The sequence below is a fragment of the Ammospiza nelsoni genome, chromosome 10 (genome assembly GCF_027579445.1).
Source record: "Ammospiza nelsoni isolate bAmmNel1 chromosome 10, bAmmNel1.pri, whole genome shotgun sequence".
NCBI classification, from domain to species: Eukaryota; Metazoa; Chordata; class Aves; order Passeriformes; family Passerellidae; genus Ammospiza; species Ammospiza nelsoni.
This window is the reverse complement of record NC_080642.1, coordinates 26,933,502-26,960,690: the sequence shown is the minus strand read 5'-3', so window position 1 is coordinate 26,960,690 and position 27,189 is coordinate 26,933,502. Positions and strand designations below refer to the sequence as shown.

General features: G+C 53.4%; 1 pseudogene; it reads left to right on the top strand.

Moving 5' to 3' along the window:
* Positions 1-27,189, top strand: part of LOC132077834 (uncharacterized) — a 672,057-nt pseudogene that overhangs the window by 557,560 nt on the left and 87,308 nt on the right.

Genomic DNA, 27,189 nt, shown 5'->3' with positions numbered 1-27,189 from the left:
AAGGCAGAGGAATATGCCCCAGGACACTGATGCAGGTGAGGAGGAAGTCAGTGCCCTTTTCCCCTCTGTGCTGCTCCATCTCCTAGCCCAGCATGGCCCCGGCTGCAGCTCAGCCCTGGCGGGATCTCCTTGCCCTTGCCTGTGGTATGGAGGCAAATCCCATCCTGTCCTTGTCCTTCCTCCCCCAGAGCAGGAGCTGAGCATGGAGAGCAGGGAGGACAAATGCCCGCGGCAGAACCTGGTGGAAGAGGCCGTTTTGAGCGGCTCCACAGCGCAGGAATCCAACACGGAGGAAAAGCCCTGGAGATGCCGCACGAGGAAGGGCTGCAAACGCAGCTGGTGGGGATCTGAGGGGGAAAGAGCCAACCTGGGCCGCGAAGGCGGCCAGAGATGGAGCCAGAGCTCGGAGCTGGTGCTCCATGAGCAGCTCCATGATGGGGAGAAGCCCCAGAAACGTGTGCAGTGTGGGAAGAGGTTCCGGATGAGCTCCAACCTGATCAAGCACCAGAGGACCCACACTGGGGAACGGCCCTACGATTGTGATCAATGCAGGAAAAGATTTAAGACCAGCTCCCATCTCCTCCAGCACCAGCGCACGCACATGGAGGAGATGCCCTTCCACTGCCCCGACTGTGGGAAGGGATTCAGGCACAAGTCCCATCTTGTCATGCACCAACAAACCCATACTGGGGAGAGGCCCCATAAGCGTGAGGAATGTGGGAAGAGCTTCAGCCAGAGCTCCAGCGTGATCCGGCACCAGGTAATCCACACCGGGGAGAGGCCCTATGAGTGTGAGGAATGTGGGAAGAGCTTCAGCTTGAGATCCCAGCTGATGAGGCACCAGGTGGTCCACACTGGGGAGAGGCCCTACGAGTGTGAGGAATGTGGGAAGAGCTTCAGCTGGAGCTTCACCCTGATCAGGCACCAGAGGACCCACACTGGGGAAAGGCCCTATGAGTGTGAGGAGTGTGAGAAGAGGTTTAGCTTGAGATCCGAGCTGAATCAGCATCAGAGGACCCACACTGGGGAACGGCCCTACGAGTGCGATCAGTGCAGGAAGAGATTTAAGTCCAGGTCTGATCTCCTCCAGCACCAGCGCACGCACACAGAGGAGAGGCCCTTCCGCTGCCCCGACTGTGGGCAGGGCTTCAGGCACAATTCCCATCTTGTCATGCACCGACAAATCCATAGTGGGGAGAGGCCCCACGAGTGTGAGGAATGTGGGAAGAGCTTCAGTCGGAGCTCAACCCTGATCAGGCACCAGAGGACCCACACTGGGGAACGGCCCTACGAGTGTGGGGAGTGTGGGAAGAGGTTCAGACAGAGCGCCAGCCTGATTCAGCACCGGAACATCCACACTGGAAAACGGTCGCACAGGTGTGGGAAATGTGGAAAGAGCTTCAGGCTGCATTCCCAGCTGATCCGCCACCAAAAGATCCACACAGGGGAGAGGCCCTACGAGTGTGATAAATGCAGGAAGAGGTTTAAGACCAGCACCTATCTCCTCAAGCACTATTGGATTCACAGAGAGGAGAGGCCCTTCCAATGCCCCGACTGCGGGAAGGGATTCAAGCACAACTGCACCCTCATCACCCACCGGCGCATCACACTGGGGAGAGGCCCTACAAGTGTGAGGAGTGTGGGAAGAGCTTCTCACAGCGCTCTCACTTGAACAAGCACCAACGGAGCCACCGGTAAGGGAAGCCCTGCGAGTGCCCCGAGTGCGGGAGGAGCTTCGTGCGCTGCTCCAGCTCCATCCCCCACTGGAGGAGGCACTTTGGGCACAGCCCTGGTCACTCACATTCCTGTGATCCATGTTGGGAACACACCTGGCTGCTTCTCCTTTACGTTTGGCCTGAATTTTCCTCTGCTTCATCTTCATCTCTTAAAAGCAGCCAAACAGGGTTAAATGAATGAAATTGATCAAAGATGTCCAAAGTCCCTCCATTAATCAAGAGTTTGAGGGGGAATTTAGGACTTGGGGACACATTCTGTGTGGAGTGGCTCTGTGTCTAAGAGGCAGGAATTTGATTTCACCCTTCTTGTGTTGCTAAGAACTCCTCCCTTGACCCAAACCCCAACTCCAGCCCTGGGATACCCTATAAAAACCCCATGGCTCTGCCTTTGCTCTGTCTGTCGGGGGTCAGAAATGGATTCTGGAGCTTTCTCAAACCAAGACCCAACTTGTTTGTTCCCGACATCAGCAGCTGTGGCCTCCCTGGATACCATGAACTCTGGAGAATGGGGGCAGCCAGTGAGGACAGGTCCTCGATTGCAAGATAAGTGTGTTTTCTGTTTGCCATCTGTCAGAGGTGGGGCAGTTATCTTCTGTTCATTGGGCAGTTTATCTCTTCCACAACCAATCCTCCCTCCAGGAGATATCTTCTGATAATGGACTGGCCATTAATTATTAATTATCTGCTGTTAATGGGCCATTGAGTGTCCCTGCATGGCTGATAAAATGACATCCTGCCATTAGGTGATGCTCCGCCCAGGAGGAGGAGCCAAGCATTCCTACCTGGATAGAATCTGAGGTTTGGAACACCACAGCAGCCTTTTCCCACTGGATTCCCAGAGGATCAGCCTTTTCCCACTGGATTCCCAGAGGATCAGCCTTTTCCCACTGCATTGCCAGAGGAGCAGCTGTCTTCTCCACTGGATTCCCAGAGGACGGAAGATTCCCCAGCCCATCTGCAGCAGCCCGGACCTTCAGAGGAAAACTCCACCCTTCTCCAGGCTCCCTGCTCCAACAGAACCACACCTGGCACTGCAGGAGGGCTGCAGCCACCATTGACTGGGACTGCTGCCAATACCCTGACCCACAAGGTGTCAGGTACTGTTCTGACTCTGTCAGTGGTTTTGTTTGTTTGTACTACAGCATTTGTATTTTTAATTTTTCCTTATAAAACCTGTTATTCCTATTCCCATATCTTTGCTTGAGAGCCCCTTAATTTCAAAATTACAACAATTCAGAGGGAGGGGGTTTACATTTTCCATTCCAGGGGAGGAACCTGCCTTCCTTAGCTGACACCTGTCTTTTCAAACCAAGACAATAACAGTTACTTTAACACACAGATATAAAATACATTTTAATATCTTTGAAAAGCCAATATTATAATATATGTGTATAACGATAGTGACCTTAAAAACATGGGACTAGAAAGCTTATGAGGAGGGGAATTTCCAGTAAGGGAAGCAAAATTCCCAGTACTGGGACTGGGCCATGGGACCGACATCTACCATCATTCAGCGAGAGGTTTATTTTTATGGATACGTATTATAATATTGGCTTTTCACAGATATTAAAATAGATTTTATATGTGTGATGTTAAAGTAACTGTGTTGTAAAGATATAGTTTTGTTTTCTGTCATTAATTAAGCTTAGTGAAATGGCTGCTTGTGTTAAACTGCCTGCTTGAATGGGATAACATCCAATGCACGCAGGATGAGGACACCTGTACAGATCTGCCAACTATCAGCACTCCCTGTCTGAAGGCAGAGTGGACCAAGGCCCAAAAACTGGAGGTGATAAGAATGGACTAAAACCACAACCAAGGAATCTGCATGCCCTAAAAAGGCAGATCCAAGGAAGAGCCATGCTAAACCGTTCTTGAAGCATGTAAACTAGTTTGGGGTAAAGTTTGCTGTGCATGAGGGTCTATGAATATGCAACAGGCTGATGTAAGGGGAAAGGTATTTCAGGGGGATCCCCAGTGCCAAGATGCACCCGGCTGTGATAACCTTTGCTCCATGGTCCTGGTCTCCCATTGTCCTTTATTAAACTTTTTACATTTTCACAGGAGAGTGAACATGTTTTTCACATTTAGGAACAGTTTAAGATTTTTTGTTTTTCATGGGAGGGAGTTTTGAAGTGGCTAATCTGCCTGCAACAAGGACCATTTCACGGGCTCTTGTCACCTTTCCTGACAAGTCTGCTGCAGCTCATGGAGGGTAAAGCCCTGGAGGCTGCTTAGGGGCGGTTATAGATGATTGCAGGCAGCGCCTCGATGCCCTGGATCAGCGGTGCCCCCTCCTGGGAACCCCCACATTTTGGGGGAGAATTTGGAGGGTTTTGAGGAGATTTGAGGGAGATTTTGTCTGGGTTTGAATCCTATGCCAAATTTGGTGTCGGGGAGGTACCAAAACCACCCAAAATCCACCCAGAATTGACCCAAAATTACCAAAAATTAACCCAAAATTTCCTCCAAATCCATCCTCTGGGGGTTTGGGGGAGATTTGGAGGGATTTTAGGGGAATTTTAGGGGGGAATTTTTAGTGGGTTTGAATCCTACGCCCACTTCGGCATGCATGAGGTACCCAAACCCCCCCCAAAATCCACCCAAAATTTTTCCTGAAGTGGTTGGGAGGAAGTTTGAGGGGGTTTGAGTGAATATGGGGGTTCCGGGAGAGATTTTATGGGGGTTTTTGGCAGTCATCATCATCCAAAACACAACACCCCATGCCAAAGCCTAGACCAAACCCTAAGGACTGTGCCCCCCATGGAGAGGAGATCAAAGAACTGCACCCCTTCTGGGGAGGAGATCAAAAGCCAGAGGAGACTGAGCTATTAACTCATTAAGTAAAAACATATTCATTTAATCAAGTATCATAATTTCTGTGACTTTATCCTTTGTAATTAAGTCTCGAATGCTTTTCTATTCCTTGTTAATTTAGCTGAATAATATTCATTTTGGTTTTGTAAACTATTAAGTCGTATTCCTGATCTTATATATGTGGTCCCATATGTCTAATAAACCACAAACTTACAATTTAGCAGCAGTTTTAATTGAGATAAAATAATATGATCAAATAGCATCCAGTAGTTACAAAAAGAAATTTGGCAGTGGTTCAGATGAAGCATAAGCAAAACCCATCGATCGGGGTACGGGGAGGGCTTTCCACCCTGCCTCATGTGCAAAAGGCAAAAGGATCCCAACACAACTTATATACTGTGTGCTAATACATATTCATTAATATTTTCCTGTAAATCTCCTCCTATTTCCGGTTCTTGAAATCTACATCACCACAGCACACACAGCGCATGCTTCCGCTGTGGCTAAGGGGGCTTCTGGCTCTTTGCTTCTCTTCTTGGAGGAAGGCCAACAGTCTTCCTCGCTGTCCTCTGAATAACCTGGCAGGTTGTGCACGTGCCCCAAGTCCTGTGTTATGTAAGTAAGCACTGTGTTCCAAGTAAGCCTTATTATTTTATAGATAAGAGCACTATTCTAGACTCCCTGTCTGGAATTGTCCCAACTTTATTCATGTCACGGCCGATCCTGTCCTGGGAGTTGTCTTAACTTTGTCTTGATGTCAATTCTGACTTGGGAGTCTTCCTAACTTTTGTTCATCCAGTCTCCCATATCCTGTTTCCTACATGTATCATCTAAAAGAAACCCATGTGCTTCATAACATTAATCACATATACCTTTCCAATTATTTTCCAAAAATATTTATATAATTACAATTTTGTTAGCACAAATCACATCCATTTATCACAGGAGGCCAAAAACTTGGAAAAGGAGGAAAGAAACACTCCAATAATGACGATGACAAAAAAATCCCAATTTATTTTTGACAGCAAATGAACACCGGCCGCCCTCCAGCCCTCCCAGCCTGGCAGGCTGAGTGGGGCCATTCCCATGGCATGAGGTGCTGGCAGCCTGCGGAGAGAAACCAGAGACCCACGGTCAGTCGCAGCAGGCTCCTGTGCCCCTGTCCTGCCATGGCTGTGCCTGGGCCAGGCTGCTGGCTGTGCTCAGAGCCCAAACCTCCCGACCCATTCTCTGTTTTTAGAGAAGGGCAGCGTGGCAGGCCATGTTCCACCTCCTCTGCTTAATCACAGCACAGCAACCTCCTCAGCAGCTGCAAGAGCGGGATGCCCGTGTGCCCGCTGCCGCCTGCCCTGTGCCATTCTGCCAGCTGAGCTGTGGAGCCGGGTGCCCACCTCTGGAGAGTTGCTGCCAGGAGAGGAGCCGATCCCGCACCAGGTCCTTGTCCTTCTGGAAGGGGCTGTCCCCGCAGACCGTGGCCCCTGGGGTAGTGCTGGCACTGGACGCTGCAGGCGCTCCCCCGTCCGGTCCGGGAACCAGGTGTAATCCTCCTGGGAAAAACAAAGAACAAAAGCACGAAAGTCAATTCAAAACGAGACCTGGAAACAAAGCACAAAGCTTGTCACCATTTCACGGCCCTGTGGAGGGTCTGACCACTCCATGTGAGAATTAAACCTGTCCACGGGTGGGGAAAATCCCCACCTTTCCTGCCCATAAACGCAGCCCTTCCTCAAGGGGCGGCAGAGCAGACCAGCTGGGGCACAGCTTCAGAACCCGTCCCCCTCTGCTGCCTCCCATCCACATGGATGGATGCTTTTGTCAGGCTGGCTGCCCCCACCTCAGCCCGTGCCAGGCTGGCTGGCAGAAGCTGTCAACAAGGCCAGGAGCTGGCTCTCCTTCCACAACATCCGTCCCCTGTCCCGCCAAAAAGCAGCTCGGCGGCCGGCAGGAAAATTAATATTCCCCAGCGCCACTGAGTGGGGAACCTCCGGCACATGGCCAGGCTGAGCCCTGCTGTGCCTGGAAGCACCAGCATCCCCCCGTCCCTGCGCCGGCTGGGGACTCCCCTTGATTACATTGGGGCGCAGAGCGTGTCCTCCAGGCAGGGGCCGCAGCCGAAGCCAATGGGCTCTGCCCTGCCGGCGGCCAGCTCCAGGATGGTGTTCCCAGATCCAGGATGGTGTTCCCAGCTTCACGTCGTGCTCCAGAAGAACACGCCAGTTGTGCCTCGGCTTGTGGGGACATCACGATGCCATTGAGCTGCAGGGGGATGTTTCCCCTCTCCCAGTCTGTGGCACCTTCAGCACACTGCCACCACTTCTCCAATGGGACGGGCAGCATGGAGCCGCTCCCTCCACAGCTTGCGGGGACCAGCGGAAGCATCTCCTCAGCTGCGCTCTCTCCTCCGCGCCGCGGCCACAGGGAAACGCTCCGGGGTTTACTTCCAGTGCCACGAGACGCGAGCCGGTGCTACTTGCTGGGCTCCTGGATCCTACTGTGCACAGGGATGCATCTCTGCTGTCTTCTGGGCCAGGCAGGGCTCCTGCAGCCAAGAATGCTCAAAAAGGTCCTCCAGTGATGGCCTGTCTGTGGGGTCCATGCAGAAACACCACCTGATTAGGTGCTGCCACTCTGTGGAGAGAAACCAGAAACCACCGCTCAGCGGGACAAGGCTCCTGTCCATGCTCTCCCACATTCCACAATGCCCAGGCCACCAGGAGTGCTCAGAGCTGCACCCAAAAGCTTCCTATTGATCCTCTCTTGTGGATGACACCAGCAGAGAGGCACAGGTGCCACCTCCTTCAGCTAAGCCCAGGAGATCCACTCCTCACCAGCTGCAAGAGTAGGATGCTTATGTGCCAGCTGCCTCTCACAACCCTGTTCTTCCCCTCGTGCCTTGCAGGCACATCCCCACCTTGAGACATCCAGGGCAGGAAGAAGAGCTGGCCCTGGACAATGTCCTCGTTGGTGTGGAAAGGAAAGTGCCCGCAGACCAGCTCATAGAGCAGGATGCCCAGGACCAGATGGTGGCTGGCTGGCCATGGTAGCAACCAAAGAGGATCCACTCCGGTGGGCTGTACTCTGATGCTCCTATGGGGGACACAGGCGCAGCTCATCAGGCCCATGCTGCTCCCTCCCTCCCAGCCAGCTCCCGTTCCACAACAGCCAGCCTCTGCCCTGCCAAAAAGCAACTTGGCTGCAGCTGGCTGAAGAAGGATTCCCCCTCCTTCCCTCCCTCCTTCCTTCCCTCCCTCTTCCCCCTCTGCCAGACAAAGGGGAACTTTGCTGCCCTGCTGGGCCCTGGCTTTGGGCTCACCTGACATCTGGGTGTAGAGGATCGTGCCGCAGCCGAAGTCGAGGAGTTTCGCCTCACCCGTGGCCAGGTCGACGAGGACATTCTCGGCCTTGATGTGGTGGCGCAGGACGCCGCGCTGCTGCAGCGCCGCACGGCCTCCAGCACCTGGCGGAGCAGCCCCCGCGCCACGGGCTCCGTCAGGAACCGCCGCTCGTGCAGGAAGTACCAGAGGTGCTGACAGCGCTGCGGACGCTCCATGAGCAGCGCGAAGCCCTCGGGCACCTCGAACCAGTCCAGGAGCCACACGACACCGCGGAAGCCAGGCCGCAACACCTTCCACAGCAGCGCCGGCTCCAGGGGCACAAGGGCGCCCTTGCGCTGCTGGGGGACAACGATGCCGTCAGCGGGGCCGATGCTGCGCCGCGCCTCGGGCAGCCACTGCCCGGCCCCGCCGCGGCTCGCCATGGCCGGGCCCGGGGCGCTGCGTGGCCCCTGCTCACTCCATGCTCGCTGCCCTCGCAGCGTTCCGGCTGCTGCCCTGCCGGGCCTCGCCTCAGCCCCGCCCGGCACGGCCCGCCGGCTCCTCCCGCTGGCCCCGCTCACTTACCAGCCATGCCCACTCCGAGATGCACTCCTGGGACACTCTCTTGATGGCCACCTGCGAGCCAAGGCCAGTGGTGGACTGAAGATCACGCTTGGTTAAACGTGTATAAGCTGGAGAACACGCAGAATAAAAAATCTTTTTTCTTCTTGGACCCTGATCACAAGTGTATGTCACATCCGGCCTAATGGTGACAGCTGCCCCATCTCTGGGTCAAGAAACGAGTATTGTCTGACAGGTAACTTATCGACAAACTGAGAAAGAAATTAGTACATGGGCATGCAGATTTCTGAAGGGAGGAAAGAAAAGTGTTGACAAGAATAAGCCTAAATTTTAAATGCCTGAAACACTCAAAAATAACATGTTTTGGGCTATTGTACCATATGTTACACAGGGTTCAAACAAACCACAACTCATTAGTATCTGGACTTCATTGCCCACTATGCTTTGAAATGTTGCTAAAGGCACTTTGTGTCAAAGATCCAGTTCCTGTAGGTCACTGTAGATGTAGATCAAAATCCTACCAAAAAATCCGTGTCCAAACCAGCAAGAGTGAGACTTTTGTCCTTGGCAGTAGCTTCCAGGTGCTCCTGGAAACTACCAGGCCTAGACACAAAGATGTGCATTTAACAAAGGGAGAGAAGCACCATGCTTAGCTCTAACTGTGACCTTTGCTAGCAGATCTACTAGCAGGTAATAAATTCCATTTGTTCTGCTCTTAGCCAGAGCCAAGATGGGAATCAAAGTCTAGATCACAGGAGAAGATCACAGTAGTCTCAGCTTTTCCAGATGAGGAAAAATACAAAGGATGGTAAGTTTGCGTTGGGTTTACAGGGTTTTTTTACAGATCAATAGACAAGTGATGAAGCTTAAAAGATGACAGCAAAGGAAAATCAACAGATATGCTGAAACTGCGTGAAGAGGAAGGAGACTTCAAATTAACTGAAAAGCTGCACAGAAAGCTTCTCTACTTTTTGCAGATGCTTCAAGTTTTAAATGAAAAAATCTAGCAGCACTTCCAACTTCTTTTTATCAATTCTAGAATAAAGACAATGAAAACTGTGTACTGCTGCTTACAGTATGAAGGAAAGCACAGGAAGCCATTAGAGTAAGAACAATTGTGTTTAGAAGGCTGAGGCACCCTTTGGGGTAGGAGGAATGGGGAGGCGTGGAAATCAGGCCCATGGACACCATTCAAGGAGCATCCAGGCCCTGAGCAGTCCCTCACAGTGGGTATCCCAGCAGATGGAGTCCAAATGCAGCCACAGCTGGGTGGGAAATGTGTTGGGCTGTTGAGCCGTGGTTAGCAGGGGCTCCTCCATCAAATTGTTCCCTGACAGGTGTGGTATGCTCTGTGTGTGTGTGCCCAACAGCTGGCAACAGCAGGCTGGCCCAAATGTGGGAAAAGGCCAAGGAGGCAGCAGAGTGGGAATGGGGCTCTGCAGGATTCCCTGGTGGTTGCACACACCCGTGGGGGATGAGGCTGGCCCAGATGGTCCCTGGGGCTCTGAGCTGAAAAGGGGGGAAAAGAGAAGCAGGGAGGAAGGGCCAGATGCCGCTGTGACAATGCCATTCCATCCCATAGGTGACATAGTGAGAGGAGGGTGGGAACCAAATGGTGATTGCTGCTGATCACCCTGACATCTCCAAGACAAGAGGCCCAGAAAGGATTGCACATCTGCCTCCTAGTGTTGTCCTGAATGGGAGCTCATCTCCTGGCGTTCATTATCTGCAAGTCTTGCAGCTTCCCAGGGACACTCCACACTTCAGGTAAGCAAAGCTGCTTACCTCACTGTGTTCTTTGGGCTTCTGAAAGGGACTGTCCACTCAGCTACAGCCTGGCAAGGAAGGGAGTCTTACAACACTCTGGATATTTTAGACTTTTATTGGCATTTCGGCTGAAACAAAGTATCCCCTCGCTACTTCTCCATCTTCATCCTTCCGTCCTGCAGGTGGCCTGTTCAGGCTGACAGCTTGGAGCGCCTGCAGGCTCCAGTTGGGCTGCAGCCTAGCTTTTCCTCTCACAGCTTAATTCTTATTATGACAATTCCTTCATTTCTACTTAAAAGCTTTCCTAAATTAACAACACTCTATTCTAAGCTAAACAATCCTCTTTTATCTAAGCTATCTACATTCCATAATCCTTAAAACTTGATCCCTATATTTCCTAATTTTTTTCAACTTTCATCTTTTTGAGAAAGAAAAAACAACAGAGCTTTAAACTGAACCTAACACACACCTAACCTAACCTAATCTAACCTAACACCTATGTGCGAGGGCGTTCGCGGCCCTACGTCCGGCTAGCAGAAGGGGGTGAGAATGGCCGAGGCCCCTACGCATCGGAGGCCAGCCCCTCTTGGCGTCTTGGCCTTGGGCTGGGCTGGATCTCGGAATCGGACTACTTGTGCTTGAGAGGACGAATAAGGAGGCGACCACTTGCTAGGGGTATCACGTCGGTTTATTGGAGAATCCCACAGCAGAGGGCAACCAACAGATGGTAGAACCCCCAGCAAATGGCACCGAACAGGGGAAGCAACAAGGTTTTAAAGGCAAGGGGTGGAGAAGGGAGGGAAACCTGGCAAACCAATCCGTGAATAGATAGGGAGGTACACAACATAACTGACATGAGGATATAGCCAATAAATGTAAAGCAGAGGAGGGGCCCCGGGACACCAGCCAACCACAACCCCCAGAGAGAAGAAGTTTCTCGAAGCCTGGGAGGAGTGGGGGGTGATTGACAGGGCCCAGGGAGGAGGGAAGACTTACTTACAAGGCAAAGCCTGGGAGGGGAAATTACATAACATAAGAGATTGGCAGTGCAGGGGAAGGGGTATCCTTGGTAACTTAACTGTCAGGTCCACAGTGGCGGGAAAACTGTGTAGGGAGGAACCATTTAACACAGAACAAAGGGGGAGCATACATAAAATAGGGGAGAAAACTGGAGAACTTAAAAACACATCACAACATCTCCCCGTTTCTTAACAAATAAAAATAAAAAGAAACTAGAACGTCCATAAAATTTCAAAGTTCGGGAATCCACGGCCGGCCCAGCTATTTCTCGCCTCCTTCGAGCTGGAGTTCGTCAGTCTCTAGGTGTTCCTGAGGCTGCCCAGTTGACCTCTCTTTGTCAGCATCCTCTTCAGCCTCTGGGGTGAGGTCTTCCAGCTCGAAGGGCACTTCTGATGGAATAGTAGCATGGTTCACAGCTGGCGAGATGGCCTTCGCTATCAGTTTTCGGACCAGTCTGTGGATCAACACAATCACAACTGAAATGACAATTAAGCTCAACACAACTTTAGCAACTGATTCTAGAATAGAACTGGCCCACCCGCTGAGGCCCCAACCCTTAAAGATGTTCCCCAGCCAGTCGGATGTTTCTTGTTTAACCTGGTGTAAAAGGTCTTGGAGTCTTCTGGTGGAATGTCTGGCGTCCTCAGCTCGAGAGGACAGGTTCAGACAGCAGAGGCCCTCAAACTCCTCACAATGATGGTGGTGGAGCAGCAATAGAAAATCTATTGCTGCTCTATTTTGGAGTGTCGCCTTCCTTGTTATTTCCTCGTCAGTGAGGAGGTCGTAAAGCGCAGCTGATGTAAGATTCGCTTGTTTAGCTACCCAACACTCAAGGCGGCCCAATTCACCTAGAGCCTTCGCCACCGATATCCAAGGCAACAGAATGGTAAAGGCAACAGATTTTGAGTGCGACCAATGCGTAATTTCGTCATCACAGTCTTCTGTGAGATCCTTCAGATCTCTTTTGGCTCTGCTCAGTTCAGCTGTGATGTTTGTTCTCTTCCAATTAATAATTTGGGTGATGTTGGGAGTAAACAGCGTCAGCCGGCCAAAAGTGCACGGCCCTCCGACCAGGCCAGAGGGGATGCCTGCCCACGCTTGGTCGCCACAAATTAGAAACACGCCTCTTGGAAGGAGTAAGGGGTCCATCCAGTAGTGGTGGGGCCGAGGATTTTAAGAACGGCCTGGCACCACTGCCTGGCTTGGTACTCTTTCTTGGACTGGTGGACCACCTCACTACCCTTCTCAACGGGGGTAATGCTGTAATCGAACTGAAAACAAATGGAGGCGTTGGCTGACCCGAGGAGATGTAATTCGGTGGGCTCGGAGGGTACAGGATCCAGCCTGACCACTCCGTCTCTCCAGGCATTGGATGAATCAAAATTGGGGAGAATGGTGAGACTCTGGGATAGGACTGGGGAAAAGGCACGTTGGAACGTAACAGGGAACTCGCCTGGAGAGAAGGGGATCCCCACAAGGCAAGACGACATCGGGTCCTCTGCTGTGCCGGTGTCTAGGCATATACTGTCCTGTCCTAGCGATTGAGCCAAGGCACACCAGATGTTGACCTTTGGCTGGGGGATGACCCACGGCTCCGAAGGTGACAACAGGAATCTGCAGGTCGCCATGAACATCATCAGTAGACAAGGGTTGGGAGCCAGCGCTGTTGACACCAAGGCCATTGAGGAGATGTAACTAAAACGAAAGAGACAAGTAAAAGTATCACAAAATCACAAAAATGGTTCCTCTCCAAATAGCCAACTTAGATAGAACGTGCGAGGGGTAATAACCGGAGCAGGGGGTGAATGGGAAGCAACATAACATAAGAGATCCAGGGGTGGAGGTGAAGAAGGAGGGGAGGGCTCCTCAGTCACAGGGAGGAGATCAGGAGAGAAAGACAAAGGATGATTGCGTGACTTCCTCCGCCGACGCCAACAAGCCTGCCGGACCTGTGGTACCGCCTCCTGCTTTGTCCTCTGCTTCGGGACGAATGGCCTGACCCATTTGGATGGTATCCACTTGGGGCCTGAGGGAGTGGACACACACGCGTATCCCCTCCCCCAGGTCACCAGGTCAAAAGGGCCCTCAGTCCGCCAGGTCTCCGGATCTTTTACAAGAACCGGTGGCCTGGCTTTAGGCTGCAGCTGCTGGTGACTGCCGAAGTGCCGGACCACTGGAGGATTCTGGCTGTCAAAAGAGCAGTTGAAAAAATTAAGTGTATATAAAGCTCTTGCCAGTCGGACGTGGGGGGTTTCCACCTTCATCGCTGATTGTTGTCGGGATAGGATCTTCTTAAGGCTCTGGTGGGCCCTTTCCACCATGGCTTGGCCTGTCGGGGAATAGGGGATGCCAGTCTTGTGCACTATTCCCCATTGCTGCAGGAAGCTCCGCAGCTCCTTGGAAATATACGCAGGGCCATTATCTGTTTTTAGGGCCCTAGGGATGCCCAAGACAGCGAATGCCTGAAGCAGATGCTTCTGGACATCCACTGCCTTCTCTCCTGTGTGGGCAGAGGCATAGATAGCCCTGGAGAAAGTGTCCACTGAGACATGGATGTAACACAGTCGACCAAAAGATGGGACATGTGTTACGTCCATCTGCCACACCTCGCAGCTTGCCAAACCTCGGGGGTTAGCCCCCGAGGTCACAGTGGGCATTTGGTCCTTTTGGCACTGGGGACATGTGGCCACTATCGCCTTAGCCTGGTCCTGCGTAAGATTGAACTGCAAACCAGGCCAGGCGCATTCTGATGGAAGAGCTGGTGGCTGATTTTAGCCTGGCCGAACATGTCTGGGAGAGGGCCCTGCATCACGGCAGCTGCGGCCAGGGAATCAGCTTGATGGTTGCCCTCCGCTATGAACCCAGGCAGCTCAGTATGCGACCTAACACGTATAACATAAAAGGGATGCTCGTGGTGGGAGACCAATTCCACGAGCTTATTAAGTAATTCAAACAATCTCTTGTTGGACACTTCTTGAAGAACTGCTTGTTCAGCCCGAGACACTACACCCGCGACATACGCAGAATCTGTGACCAGATTAAAAGGTTCAGGGAATCTCTGAAATGCCCTGACGACTGCGTCTAACTCAGCAATCTGTGGAGAACCCTCCACAATAGCAACATCAGTCTCCCACTGCTGAGTCTGAGGATCCTTCCAAGTCATTACTGACTTGTGGGATGCTCCAGACTCGTCCGTGAAAACTGTCATGGCATCTAGTGGCTCCCTGCTTTGGACCTTTCTCAGAGATAATTTAAACTCCGAATTAAACAATTTGTGGGCCAGCCGATCTACTGCGATGCGCCCAGTGTAGCTATCGAGTGCAAACTGTAGATATTCATTAGTTTGCAGCAGTTCTTCAAAGGTCCTTAATTTAAGTTGGCCCAATTCCAATTTAATTGGGATATGTATGCATGAAAAATCGCATCCTGCCAACTCCCTGATCCTCGATCTTGCCTTGAGGATCAGTTCGGCTACCAACTCTTGTGGCCTTGTCATTCTTTTGGACCGATGATGACTGAGGAACACCCACTCTATTATTAAGAGGGGGTCACCCAGCCCTTGGTCCCTTACCTCGATGTCCCATTGGTGAATGATGCCATGGAGGTGTGGCAACTTTCCCAGTATTATGAACTTAAAGGGCAGGCCCGGGCGATACCGGTGGGCCTGCCTGGCCGAAATGGCCTTTTGGATTTTCTCCAAGGCTACCCGTGCCTCTGGGGTGAGAGCCCTAGGGGAACTAAGCCCCTCTCCCCCTTTCAACAAACTGAAAAGGGGGGCTAGATCTTCGGTCGAAATGCCCAGCCAGGGTCTCACCCAATTTAAAGACCCACACAGTTGGTGAACATCCGCTAGGGTCTGGACTTTTGTCCTAATAGCCAATTTTTGCGGAACAATGGTCCGCTTGGTGATTTCAAGGCCCAGGTATTTCCAAGGTGGCATCCGCTGAATCTTATCCTACTGGAGCTCGAACCCTGCAGCAACCAACGCATTGGTTGTCAGGTCCAGCACATGGGCAAGCAGACTGTGGTCGGGTGCACACACGAGGATGTCATCCATGCAATGATGAATGATGACAACATCCCCGAGGGCTGTACGTATTGGAGACAGCAGCGAAGTGACATACCATTGGCAGATCACAGGGCTGTTCTTCATGCCCTGTGGTAGTACCCGCCAATGATAGCGCTTGGCTGGGGACTCACGGTTGATGGACGGAACCGTGAATGCGAAAGGCGGGGCATCGTCAGGGTGAAGAGGAATTTGAAAAAAACAATCCTTTATATCTATCACTGCCAGATCCCAATTTCGGGGGAGCATTGCTGGGGAGGGCATCCCTGGCTGGAGAGACCCCATATCTACAATTTTATCAATAATTTGGCGAAGGTCGGTCAGGAGCCGCCACTTATCTTTATTGGGCTTCTTGATAACAAAAACTGGAGAATTCCAGGGAGACATTGTCTCCACAATGTTGCCCTTAAGTAGCTGCTCCTGAACGAGCTCGTTGAGTGCCTTCAATTTTTGTTTATTAAGTGGCCACTGCAAGACCTGTACTGGTTCATCAGTCAGCCAATCCAGCTTCCAGGTCTGGTGCTCTTCAGTGGCCACTGCCTGAAAAACCTGAGGAGCTTTCGGAAGGTAAATTTTGGCTCCCCACTGGGCTAGTAGGTCTCTCCCCCAGAGAGGCTCGGTGTAATCTAATACGAACTGGGCGTACAGAAGCCAATTGCCCATCTGGCCCCGTAATTTGGACAACGCTCCTTGATTGTTTGGCCAATTGAAGCCCTCCAACACCCTGAATCATGCCGGCAGCGTTTGCAAGCCCCAATGTGACGGCCACTCCTGAGAGGGAATGATCGTCACATCTGCCCCCGTGTCCAATAGACCCCTCACGATCTTCCGGTCCCCGCCCAACGAAAGCTGACAAGTCAGGCGGGGCTTCTCCCTCCCCACTACCTGCGCCCAGGCCACCGTCGGAGGCGATGATTGCTCCGGAGTCTTCTTCCAATGATCTTTCCCTGGAACTGGAATGGCCTGGGCGATAACCTGTCCTTTGGGGAGGAAGAGCGGAGGTCGGACACAGTACAGCCCTACCGCGAAACGGTCCCGGTCGGTAGTTACCAAACCCGGGATGATGTAAATGTCTCGCGGCGTGTGCTTCGTGTCTCCAACGACGGTCCACCTCCAACGTCCTAATTTCCTCCAGTGACCCGGATGTTGGAGGTCGACAGACACCAGCTGTAAATCACTATTAGGAAGATGTATGTCTCTAGTGAGCTGCAGCCTGTAAGGAGAAGCAGAGGACATGGTGTTAAGAGCAGGTGTGGGCTGAATACCACAGGTGTGTGTCACGTCTGGTGAAAGGTAAGACAAATCCGGCAAAGCATAAGGCGGCTCTCCTTTATCTCCCTCCTCCCCGCTGGATGTTATTTGTCCCGCTGCACTTATATCCTCGCGCAGGGAGGGGCTGTGCTCTTGGTCTAGTTTTTTTGCTTCTTATTTTCCTCCCTTTCCCGCTTCTTGCGGTATTCTAGGTAGTCCAGTCACATCGGGCACTGGGGCATCCAGTGCCCGGTCTTACCGCAAAGATGGCAGGGGTGGGTGGCCGTTGATCTCCTGCCGGACCCTGGTGTTGGGGGTCCAGCAACGGGGGCAGCTTCCAGCTCAAGGAAGTCCGGCTCGGGGCATTCTACAAAAGCCACTGATGACCTCTTAGGTCGCGATGTTAAGGCGACCTGGCCAACCACGGCCTCTATCATGGCCTCTACCGTGGGCCGGGGACTTCGAGGGAGTGTTTTGATTGCCCTTCGACACTCCGAGTTGGCGTTACTATATGCCATTCTTTGGAGCGTCTTCTCCCTGTCCTCGTCCCCGGTCGCCTGCGCCTCCACATATCGGTAGAGGCGCCCGATAAAAGCCATGTAAGGCTCTTGTGCCCCTTGCCAAACCTCCTCGTCCTCCCACTGGGAGGTTACCACCTGCAGCTTGTAAAAAGCCCGCTCGGCTGCCCTGGTGGTCTCCACAAGCTGCGGCGGGAATAGAGCCTTTGCTTGTACTGCCCCCTCTGCCCATTGTCCCTCGCCCAACAGATGTTCCAGAGAAACCACCAGCCCATCCGCATCATGAGATGTTGAAGGACTCCCCCAGAGAAATGGGAGAGCCTCCAAGATCTCCCTCCTCCATTCCGCCACCCAGACCCGGAACTCCATGGGCCTAGTAAGGCTGGAGAAGAGGGCCCTCAGGTCTGCAGGCACCAGATCTCCCCGCGCAAGGGCATTGCGGAGCATCCCCCGGACGTACTCAGGCTCCCGGGAGTAGTCCTTCTGCACTTTGCACAGTTCTTTGATCTGGGCCTGTGCCAGTGGCACCCATTGGGCCTGAGAGCTCCCCTCCCCGCTGAGGTGGTAGGTGACCGGAGCGGCTTCCAATAAAGGCGCCTGCTCCGGCTTCCGGTCATCCACCCCCCCCCCTCCCGGAACACAAAGCGTGGGAACCGGAAGGGGGAGCATGGGAACCGGAACTGGAGGAGGTTGAGGCGGGGTCTGGCAGTGAGGCGGGGCGAGGGAATGGGCGCGGCACACCACCCCTCTCCGCCTCCTTGGTGGGGTTTGGAAGCGGAGCAGAATACAAAGGCAGAGTGGGGGAGGAGTCAACGAGGGGCAGAACTGGGGGAGGAATCTGGGGAAGAGCCGAAGGAGGAGCAGAGGGTGGAGAAATGGGTGGGACGGAGGGCGGATACAAAGGAGGGACACCCGAAAAAGGGCTTGGATCAAGGGGAAGGAAGGGGTTGGCGTCAGGGAGGAAAGGGTTAGGAGAGGAAGAAGGAGCCCTGGCGGGAACGGCCGCATGGCCGCCGCCATCTTGGGCTCCAAGGGAGCCATTTTGAGAATCTTCAACAAACCGTACAACCTTGGGATTTAAAACTGGGGACTTGGGTACTGGGGCAGAGGGTGAGGGAAGAGAAGGAGCCTGGCCAGGGCTCCTCGAAGGGGGAGGCTGAGCAGGTCGAGGGGGAGCAGGGGCAGGATGGACCCCCTGCCTCTGGTCGGCCCTTAAGATCCCCCTCGAGGGCTCCTGCCTACGGGATACGGGTAAGGTTTGAGGGGCAAGGGCAACAGAACGAGGGGAACGAGGGGATAAACTAGAACCAGCGGGATCTTTCTTAAGCTCCCCAAACGCATGGAGTGCCGCATGCACTCTGTGCGCCCAATAAGCCACGGTGGCCAACTTCGCCTCCCCGGAATTTATGGCCTCGTCTAATTTTGCTATAACAGCTGCCCAATATCATGGCACACTGCGCGAGGGCGTTCGCGGCCCTATGTCCGGCTAGCAGAAGGGGGTGAGAATGGCCAACGCCCCTACGCATCGGAGGCCAGCCCCCCTTGGCGTCTTGGCCTTGGGCTGGGCTGGATCTCGGAATCGGACTACTTGTGCTTGAGAGGACGAATAAGGAGGCGACCACTTGCTAGGGGTATCACGTCGGTTTATTGGAGAATCCCACAGCAGAGGGCAACCAACAGATGGTAGAACCCCCAGCAAATGGCACCGAACAGGGGAAGCAACAAGGTTTTAAAGGCAAGGGGTGGAGAAGGGAGGGAAACCCGGCAAACCAATCCGTGAATAGATAGGGAGGTACACAACATAAGTGACATGAGGATATAGCCAATAAACGTAAAGCAGAGGAGGGGCCCCGGGACACCAGCCAACCACAACCCCCAGAGAGAAGAAGTTTCTCGAAGCCTGGGAGGAGTGGGGGGTGATTGACAGGGCCCAGGGAGGAGGGAAGACTTACTTACAAGGCAAAGCCTGGGAGGGGAAATTACATAACATAAGAGATTGGCAGTGCAGGGGAAGAGGTATCCATGGTAACTTAACTGTCAGGTCCACAGTGGCGGGAAAACTGTGTAGGGAGGAACCATTTAACACAGAACAAAGGGGGAGCATACATAAAATAGGGGAGAAAACTGGAGAACTTAAAAACACATCACAACAACCTAAACTGAGCAAATATGAAAACTGTCACATTTCCTATCTATGGCACAGCTCCTCTTAATACTCGGGGGATGGCTGAAGCTCTGCCTCAAGATGACACATCCCCTTTTCACAGAATCACAGAATTACAGAAATTCTAGGCTGGAAGAGACCTGTAAGATCAACGAGTCCAACCCATGTTCTAACACCTTAACTAGATCATGGCACCAAGTGCCACATCCAGTCTTTTTTTAAAGTGTTTGAGGGATGATGACTCCACCACCTCCCTGGGTAGATGATTCCAGTATTTGACCACTCTTTCTGTAAAATACTTCCTCCTTAATTCTAGCTTGCATCTCCCTTGGCGCAGCTTGAGACTGTGTCCTCTTGTTCTGTCTGTTGTTGCCCGGAGAAAGAGACTGACCCCCAGCTCACCACAGCCACCCTTCAGGAAGTTGAAGAGGGTTATAAGGTCACCCCTGAGTCTCCTTTTCTCCAGGCTGAACAACCCCAGCTCCCTCAGTCGTTCTTCATACGGCTTGTGTTCCAAGCCCCTCACCAGCCTCGTTGCTCTCCTTTGGACACACTCAAGCATCTCAACGTCCCTCCTAAAATGAGGGGCCCAGAACTGGACACAATACTCCAGGTGAGGCCTCACCAGTGCTGAGTCCCTCCTCTTGGCTGGCGGGGCATAAGGGCCTCCTCAGGCGCAGGTGTCTCCTCTCCAGTCTTCCTGCACTTGCTTGGCTGAAATGATCAGAGCAGCCAGGCTGGAGGCAGGATTGCCTGAGGTCACAAAGGGATGTTGCCCAGAGGATAAAGAACAAAGAAAGGAACTCTTACTTTCCAGGATCCTACCCTCACGGGCTCATGCAGGATTCCCTGGCTACCAGGAAGACACACAAAGAGCACCGAGGGCAGCGTGTCTCCCTGCGCCTTCCTGTCCTGGGAGCTGTCTGTGCCACGTGGCCCACACTCCTCCTCATCCCTTCATGCAGGTGTCCTCAGCTGACAGGGCTTTTTGCCCCTTTGCTTTTTCTTACCCGCAGGAGTTCCTGGGCAGAGCAGCGCCTGTCCTTGTCTGCCTGCAGGCAGCAGCGGAGGAAGTCATGCAGGAGAGCTGAGTGGTGCCTGGGCTTCTGCAGTTTTGGGGGCCCGTTCCTTTCTATCAGTTCATAAACCTACAGCAAAAGGATGCAAGAGGACACTGCACCTGCTCCTTTGCTAGCCACATCAGCTCTCTCCACACAGAGCCCTCTTGCTAAGCTGCACCTTACCCTGAGACGGGCTTCCCCCTCGTAAGGAGCTTCCCCTTCCACCATTTCCAGCCCCATGATCCTCAGGGACCAGATGTCCACTTTGGGGCCATAGGCTTCTCCTCTCACCACCTCCGGTGCCATCCAGCTGGGAGTGCTGACGCTGGAGCTGCGCTTGTTGGGCTCAGGGCTGAGCTGAGCACAGAGGCCAAAGTCACCTGAGGACAAAAACAAAGTCTGTCAAAGCCAGCTACCACTGGCAAAGCGGCCAAAACCATTGCCCACTCCAAGCCTGACCAGGCCATGCTGAATCGAGCTGAAAAAGCAGCTCAGCTCTCCTTTCACGTGCCTGGAGCCAGGCAAACAGGGCATTGGCCACTTCCAAAACACCCTCACCATTCACGCACTGGCCAAGCGGCGCTTCTGCCCAAGCGGCACTCACCAAAATGCAAGCACATGGCATGTGCTGGAAATGCTGCAGCCCAGCAGGGATACCCATCCAACTTGACAGATCCATCCATGCCCACAAGGACGTTGTTGCTTTTGATGTGTCTGTGGATGACTTGGCAGGAATGAAGGAAATGCAGTCCTTGCAGGCACTGAGAGAGAAAAAGGAGGGAGGGAAAGTTAACGTGCACGATCTGATTTCATCCCACCAGAAAGGAAAGAGCTCGATGGGATTGACGGCTTTCTCAGGCAACTGTGAGCGAGGGCGCAGCATCATGGTGCTGTCACCAAGAAGAGCTTGCTGCTTCAACTCTTGGAAGTTTTTTCTCGATTTCCAAGCAAAGGCATCTGGGCTTCCAAAAGTTCCACCGGCCTTCGGTAGGAAGCGCGTCACCTTTGGCTGGGAGGCAGCATGGCAAAAATTTTTGGGGAAGCCTAGTGGCAGCAGAGGAGGAAGCAGCACCTTAGAGCTGTTCCAGAATCCATCGCCATCGGGGCTGCAATGCTATCCTTTGAAGCTAACGCCAGCTCCTCTCCCTTAGCTTGAAATTCTGCCACCTGCATGCTGACTTCCAGTGGCAAGGAATGTAGGACAGACAGACAGGCTCCAGGAAAACATTGCCAGGCAAAGCTGAGAAGAGGAAGCAAGTGAAACCAAGTGAGTGAGCGAGCACCAGTGCCACAGGACAGACAGGATGGAAGAGTGCAAGAACAGAGCCTGAGGAGTGCGGGGACAGTGGCAGGCAGTTCACTTCCCATGCTCTTTCTTCTCCTGTGTGTCGTGACAGCAGCAGCAGCAGCAAAGGAAAGGTGAGAGCAAGAAATCTCGGCTCTCCTTAACCTCCAGCTGGCAAGCGGCATCCTGGGCAGGCTCGGGGAAGCACAAGTGGGATCCCTCACCTCCTGATAGACAGTGCCTATCTGTCCTTCCTCCAGGTACACTGCCCCGAGCACATCAAACAAGGTGCCACCATCCATGAACTCCATGGCCAGCCAAAGCTCTGCATCCATCAGGTAGCTGAAAGAAGAAAACCACAGCATGGAGAGACAGCAATGGGCACAGCCTCAGTCACCCCAGAGCCTGCTCTCCAAGCTACGTGTGCCACAAGAGGTTATTGAACACCAGCTCCACCTCCTCCCATGCTCTGGAGACCAGCAGAGAAATCATCACCAGCTCCCTTCTCTGCCGGTGACCAAAGGGCATTGTCTCTTGGGGCTTGCACTAGCTAAAGCTACGCTGACACGAGAATACGCCAATCTGTCTAAGTAGGCAACGATATTGGGACTCCTGTTGTCCCTCATGGCCAGGATTTCATTGGCAGCCAGCTCCTCGGACATCCCCTCCTCAAGTGCCATGATCTTGATTGCCACCTGAAATGACCTTGGCCACCATTCCCTTGAGAAGACGCACCCTGCTCAAGATCACAAGGAGCACGGAGCGAGTGCTGGTGCAATGAGGCAGCGGGCAGGGCCAAAGTGCCTTGTCACTAGACAGCAGAGCTTAGCAGAAGCACCAAAGGCCATCCCAAATGCATTCTGCCCCCTGAGCCTAGACTGTACTTTAGAGGAACAGCCTCTGCTGCAGACATGGACCTGCCAGCCAAACCTCCAGGGAGAGCTCACAGCAGTGGGGAAAGTGCTCCAGAGCTGCAACATGGCATGGGGCTGTTGGCACTTTACCTGTTGTCCGCTGCTGGTGTCAAGGGCTCTATAAACAGCTCCAAATCCCCTGGAAAGACAAAAGCAGACGAAAGAGCCCTTTAGCCCTTGGCACTGGAATCAAGCCTAGGCAGCAGATCTCCCCAGGCTGCCTGCATGCCTTCCTTAGAAAATGCCTGGCTGCGGCGTCTCTTCGGCCAACAGCACGTCAGCCCGCGAGCCCTCTGCCTTGCGGGGCAGGCTGCCCAAGGGAACACTAAGATGCAGCATGAAGACCAGGGGCCGCTGGAAACCTCCAAGGCTCAGCCAGGTCATTTCCAAACCTAAGGGGAACTCTCCTCCTTGTGCGGGTGTGTATGCATGTGTGTGTCAAAAAAGTGAGAAAAATTAAAGTCAGAAGACTGTCCTTGAGAATCTGACATTTCTTGAATGGCAAGGTGCTCTTTCAGGCCAGAAAGCTGCAGGGGTAGGGGATTTCCCACGTCCTTCTCCTCATTGCTGAAAGCAAGACAATGCCAGCATCAACTTGTCTTTGATGAGGCCTTCGGATTGCTTGGACCGAGCAGTCCAGGCAGGCAACAGGAGGTCAAGCCAGAGCCTGACCATGATTGGAGCTTGCCTGACTTCATGCTTGATATTGCACCAGCCAAAGACCTGGCTCACACTTTTGTAAAAGGAGCCGACGCCACGCTTACCCTCATCCCAGTTCTTCAAGTGCCGTGTATTTGCTCGTTGCCTGGCCCACACTCACAATGCTCCCTGAAAGACAAAAGCAGTGCAGGGCGCTCACTCGCACACAGAGACGCTGCTGCCCAGAGCCTCCCAAAGGCAGCCCCGCTGCCGGCAGCTCTGGACCCTTTGCGGTCTCTTGGCTTCCAGCTGCTGAGACCAGAAAGTGGGAGGGCCATCTTCTCCACCTTGCATCAGGTGGCCTTTCCAAGAAGGCCTTGATTTCCTTCAAGCACTGCATCCCATGCCATAAGCCCAAATGAGGAGCTCTTAAGAAGGGGGCCCTAAGAGGTCACCAAGGGCCTTTGCAGCCTCTGCAGGTACACCCACCATCACTGGCAGGTCCACTGCCAGGGGCACAAAGTGTCTGAGCCGGAGAAGGAGTAAGAACAGGAGCCCGAAAACAGCTGGGGCCAGAGAGCTCCCTGGAGCCTAGTCACTTGCTAGGTGCCAGCCTTCTGCTCAAGCAGAAACAATCTCTGCTTTTGTCTTTGGCACAGAAGGCAGCCCAGGCAGAGCCAAGCCAGGTCCAGCCACCCTCACAGGCAGCAGGAACTCCCTGAGCGCTGCTGCACTGCCTCAAAGCACAACAGGTTCTGCAGAGAGGCCTAAATTCCTCTGAGACCGAGGGGCAGCTTCTGGCACAGCCTACACCCAGACACGCACACAACACACTGCTCTGGCAGACAAGAAATGCACCCGCTCCTCCCTGTTCAGGCTCTGCTCCTGCCTCATCTCGGGCTGCTGGGCTGCGCTGCTGCTGTCAGTGCCAGCAGCGGGGGCGAGCTGGCTGCTGCAGGCCACGCTGCTCCAGCGGCACCAGGTTGAATTGCAGAGCCTGTGCTGAGCTGGGACAAGGAAGGATTGCCCGTCAGAAGGGCGGCTGACACACATGCCCCGTGGAGCGCACAGCCAAAACAAGGCCTTGGCAATGTACTGTTAGCCACCGCCAGGCCTCTCCAGCTGGGGCGTTTCCCATGTCCCCTTCTCAAAGACAACTCTGGGAAAAGCCCAAAGGCTGCTTGGATCCAGCCTCTCACGGCCACCTGCATGCTCCATGTTTGCAGCTTTTCTGCAAGACACTGGCAACAAGGTAGCGATGGGGCTGCCAAGATCCAGAAAGAGATCAGAGCAGGGCCCTAGAGCCTCATTGCTTTCCTCCCCCTGTCTTTCCCTGGCCAATGAAATCAGCCCGGAGCTGGCATGCAATGGTCTGCTCAGAAGCCCACAGCATGTCCCTTCTCTGATGTGTTTCACGGATTTCCCCTCTCCGTGGCAGCCTTTGGGGAGCGGCCCTTCGGAGACGCCTTCCAGCCCTGCCCAGACCCACCTGCCCTTTACAATGTAGGGCTGCCAAGGATTCTCCTCTTCAAACTCTGCTCTGAGCGGCTGGAAGTGAAGCACAGCCTGAAGCTAATTAGTCCATGGACACAGCAGGTCCCTTCCAGGGGCCAGTGTCTCCCAGGTCCCCTGCAAGGCTGTCAACTGCGTCTTTGGGCCGCTCCGTCTGCTGACCACAGGCAGCCTGCACTGACAATGGACACAAGGGGCTGACTCCTACACTGAGAATCATTGAATGCTGCCTCCTGTCTGATGCCAAGAGACATTCTCGGGCCCTCTCAGCATGCCAGCTTAAATGTCCAACTTCAGAACCCATTGGCCAGGGCTGCCTGGCTTGCCTGAAGCAGCACTACGTCACAGTAGGCACACAGCCGCCAGCATATTCAGCCACCAGCAACAAGGGCTGCTCCAAAACTGGAAGCCTGGCCCTGCACCAAAGGCAGTGGCAAGTTCAGCTGCCACTTACTGGCTCTGCACGTTCAGGCTGTGGAGGGACAGCAGCTGGAGGCTTGATGTTCCTTTGCTCCTCTTCAGCCTCTTCCTCAATGACAGAGGCAGCCAGAGGAGCTTCTGACCCTGCTGTTGAGCCCTGCAGACAGACAGAAGTGAGAGAGATGGGCAAAAGCCAATCCCTTAGGAGCTGCTTTCTATTGAGCTGGGAAAGGACCCAGAAGAAGGGGAAATCATAGACTTTGATCCAAGTGGGAGTCTGAGGCATGAAAACCCGAGGAAGTTGGCTGAATGAGGTGCTACTCCATCTTGCTGTGCATTTGAGCTTCCCTGCTGCCTAGAAGCAGCAAGATGCCTTGGAGCTGTCCCATTTGCCTTTCATCTCTTGAAAGGCTCTTCACTGGAAAATCAGCAAACAGCCAGTGCTCCCTTTGCTGCTGCTGATGCCACCGGGCAGTTGGCCTTTCTTTCAGCCTCCCACACTGGCACTCCACACTCAACTGCCGCACAATTCTCACATGCCAGCAACGTCACAGCTTCCTTTGCCACTCACCAAAGGACAGGCTTGCCTCCATCCGCGTGTCAGGTGACCTGCAGCAAGCAAGGGAAAAGGAACCAGAGGCCCTTAGAAAAGTGCCTGTGCTGGCCACTCGCACAGCACAAGGCAGTCCCAACACAGAGCATTTCCCTTTCCCAACATGCCTGCAGGAGCAACAGCTCTTTCCCACAGCAAGCAAGAGAACAACAAGGGCGCTATAGTAGGCTCTGTCTACATTTGGGCCTCTTTTGCCAAGAGAGAAATAGAAACACGGTGGTGGAAATGCCCCTTGCTCTTCAACACTCTGAGGTTCTGTTGTGCCCACCAGCTCAAGCAACATTTTCCTCTTCTCTTTCCTGCATTTTAGATAGATATTCTTTTAAATGGCATGCCCTAATTGCCATCCCTTGGCTGAAGATGATAGCCCAGCAAAGCTTCCACAAAGGGCCCCTTCCCTGTGGCAGCTCCCTGCTGAAGCAGCCCAGGAACAGCTGCTGGACTCAGCAGCAAACCCTCCCTGCATTGGACTTTGTGCTGCATGGCCAAGGGAATCGCAGTCTTGGCACAGCATCAAAGGGTCAAGTTACGCAGCCAAGGCCTCTAAGGGGCAGAATTTGGAGTGAAAGGTGCTTTTCTTTGCTCCTGGAGAGAACCACAGAGTTGCTAGAAGTACTTCTGAGGATCTCCCTGCAGAGTATGCAATTTGCAGCTTCCCTTGCTTGAGGCAGCAAGCGGAGGAAATGACAGACTCCGCTGCCGCGAACTCTCTTGGGGAGGGAAGGCAGGCGCTGCAGGTGGCACGGCAAATACTCTGCACCTGCCACCCAGTATACAGATGCCGCCTTTTTAGCTGATGCTGCTGGCAGGACATTGACCAAAGTGGCGGCATCTTCATGGCCATTTTGTTCCCAAATAAACTGGGTCACTGGTGCGGCATCAAGAGCAGAGTGAAGCAAAAGGCGGGTGATGCCAGCCCCAGGAGAAACCTTTACTTATGAGTCAGCTGGGTCAGGTAGTAGCCAGAATAGACAAGAAAAAAGACCATGCAAACCACAGCACAGACCTGCCTGATCATTTTGGCAGCGCTGTGCGAGTTTGCACACTGAATGCCACCCAAGGGAAAGCCCAGACTCCTCTCGGGGTGCAGACCATCTGCTGAGAACTCCTTGAGCACAAGGATCCTCCTGCAGGGAGCGAGCGGAAGAGCTGCTCTGGACAAGCAGGCCTTGCACGCACCAGAACAACGCTGTGCTGCCAGCACTGTGATGTGGCACCGCTGCCTTGACCTCACAATAGCAGCTGCTCTGTGGCTTTCTTGTGCCCAGCAAGCCAACCTTCTGTACAGCTGATGCCACAGAAAAGCCTGGCAAGTTCTCCTCACTCATAAAGCAGCAGAAAATGTCCTCCCAGTCCATAAGGCAGTGCTCAAGGCATCCCAGGGGAACTCAGAAAATGCGCCAAGCCAAGCGACATCCAAGGAATCCAAGCAAACATGCCCTTTGGTCCCAAAAGCTTTGCCTGAAAGCAAGGCTGCTTCTTCTAGGTGGCATCGAAGCTGGTTCTGAAA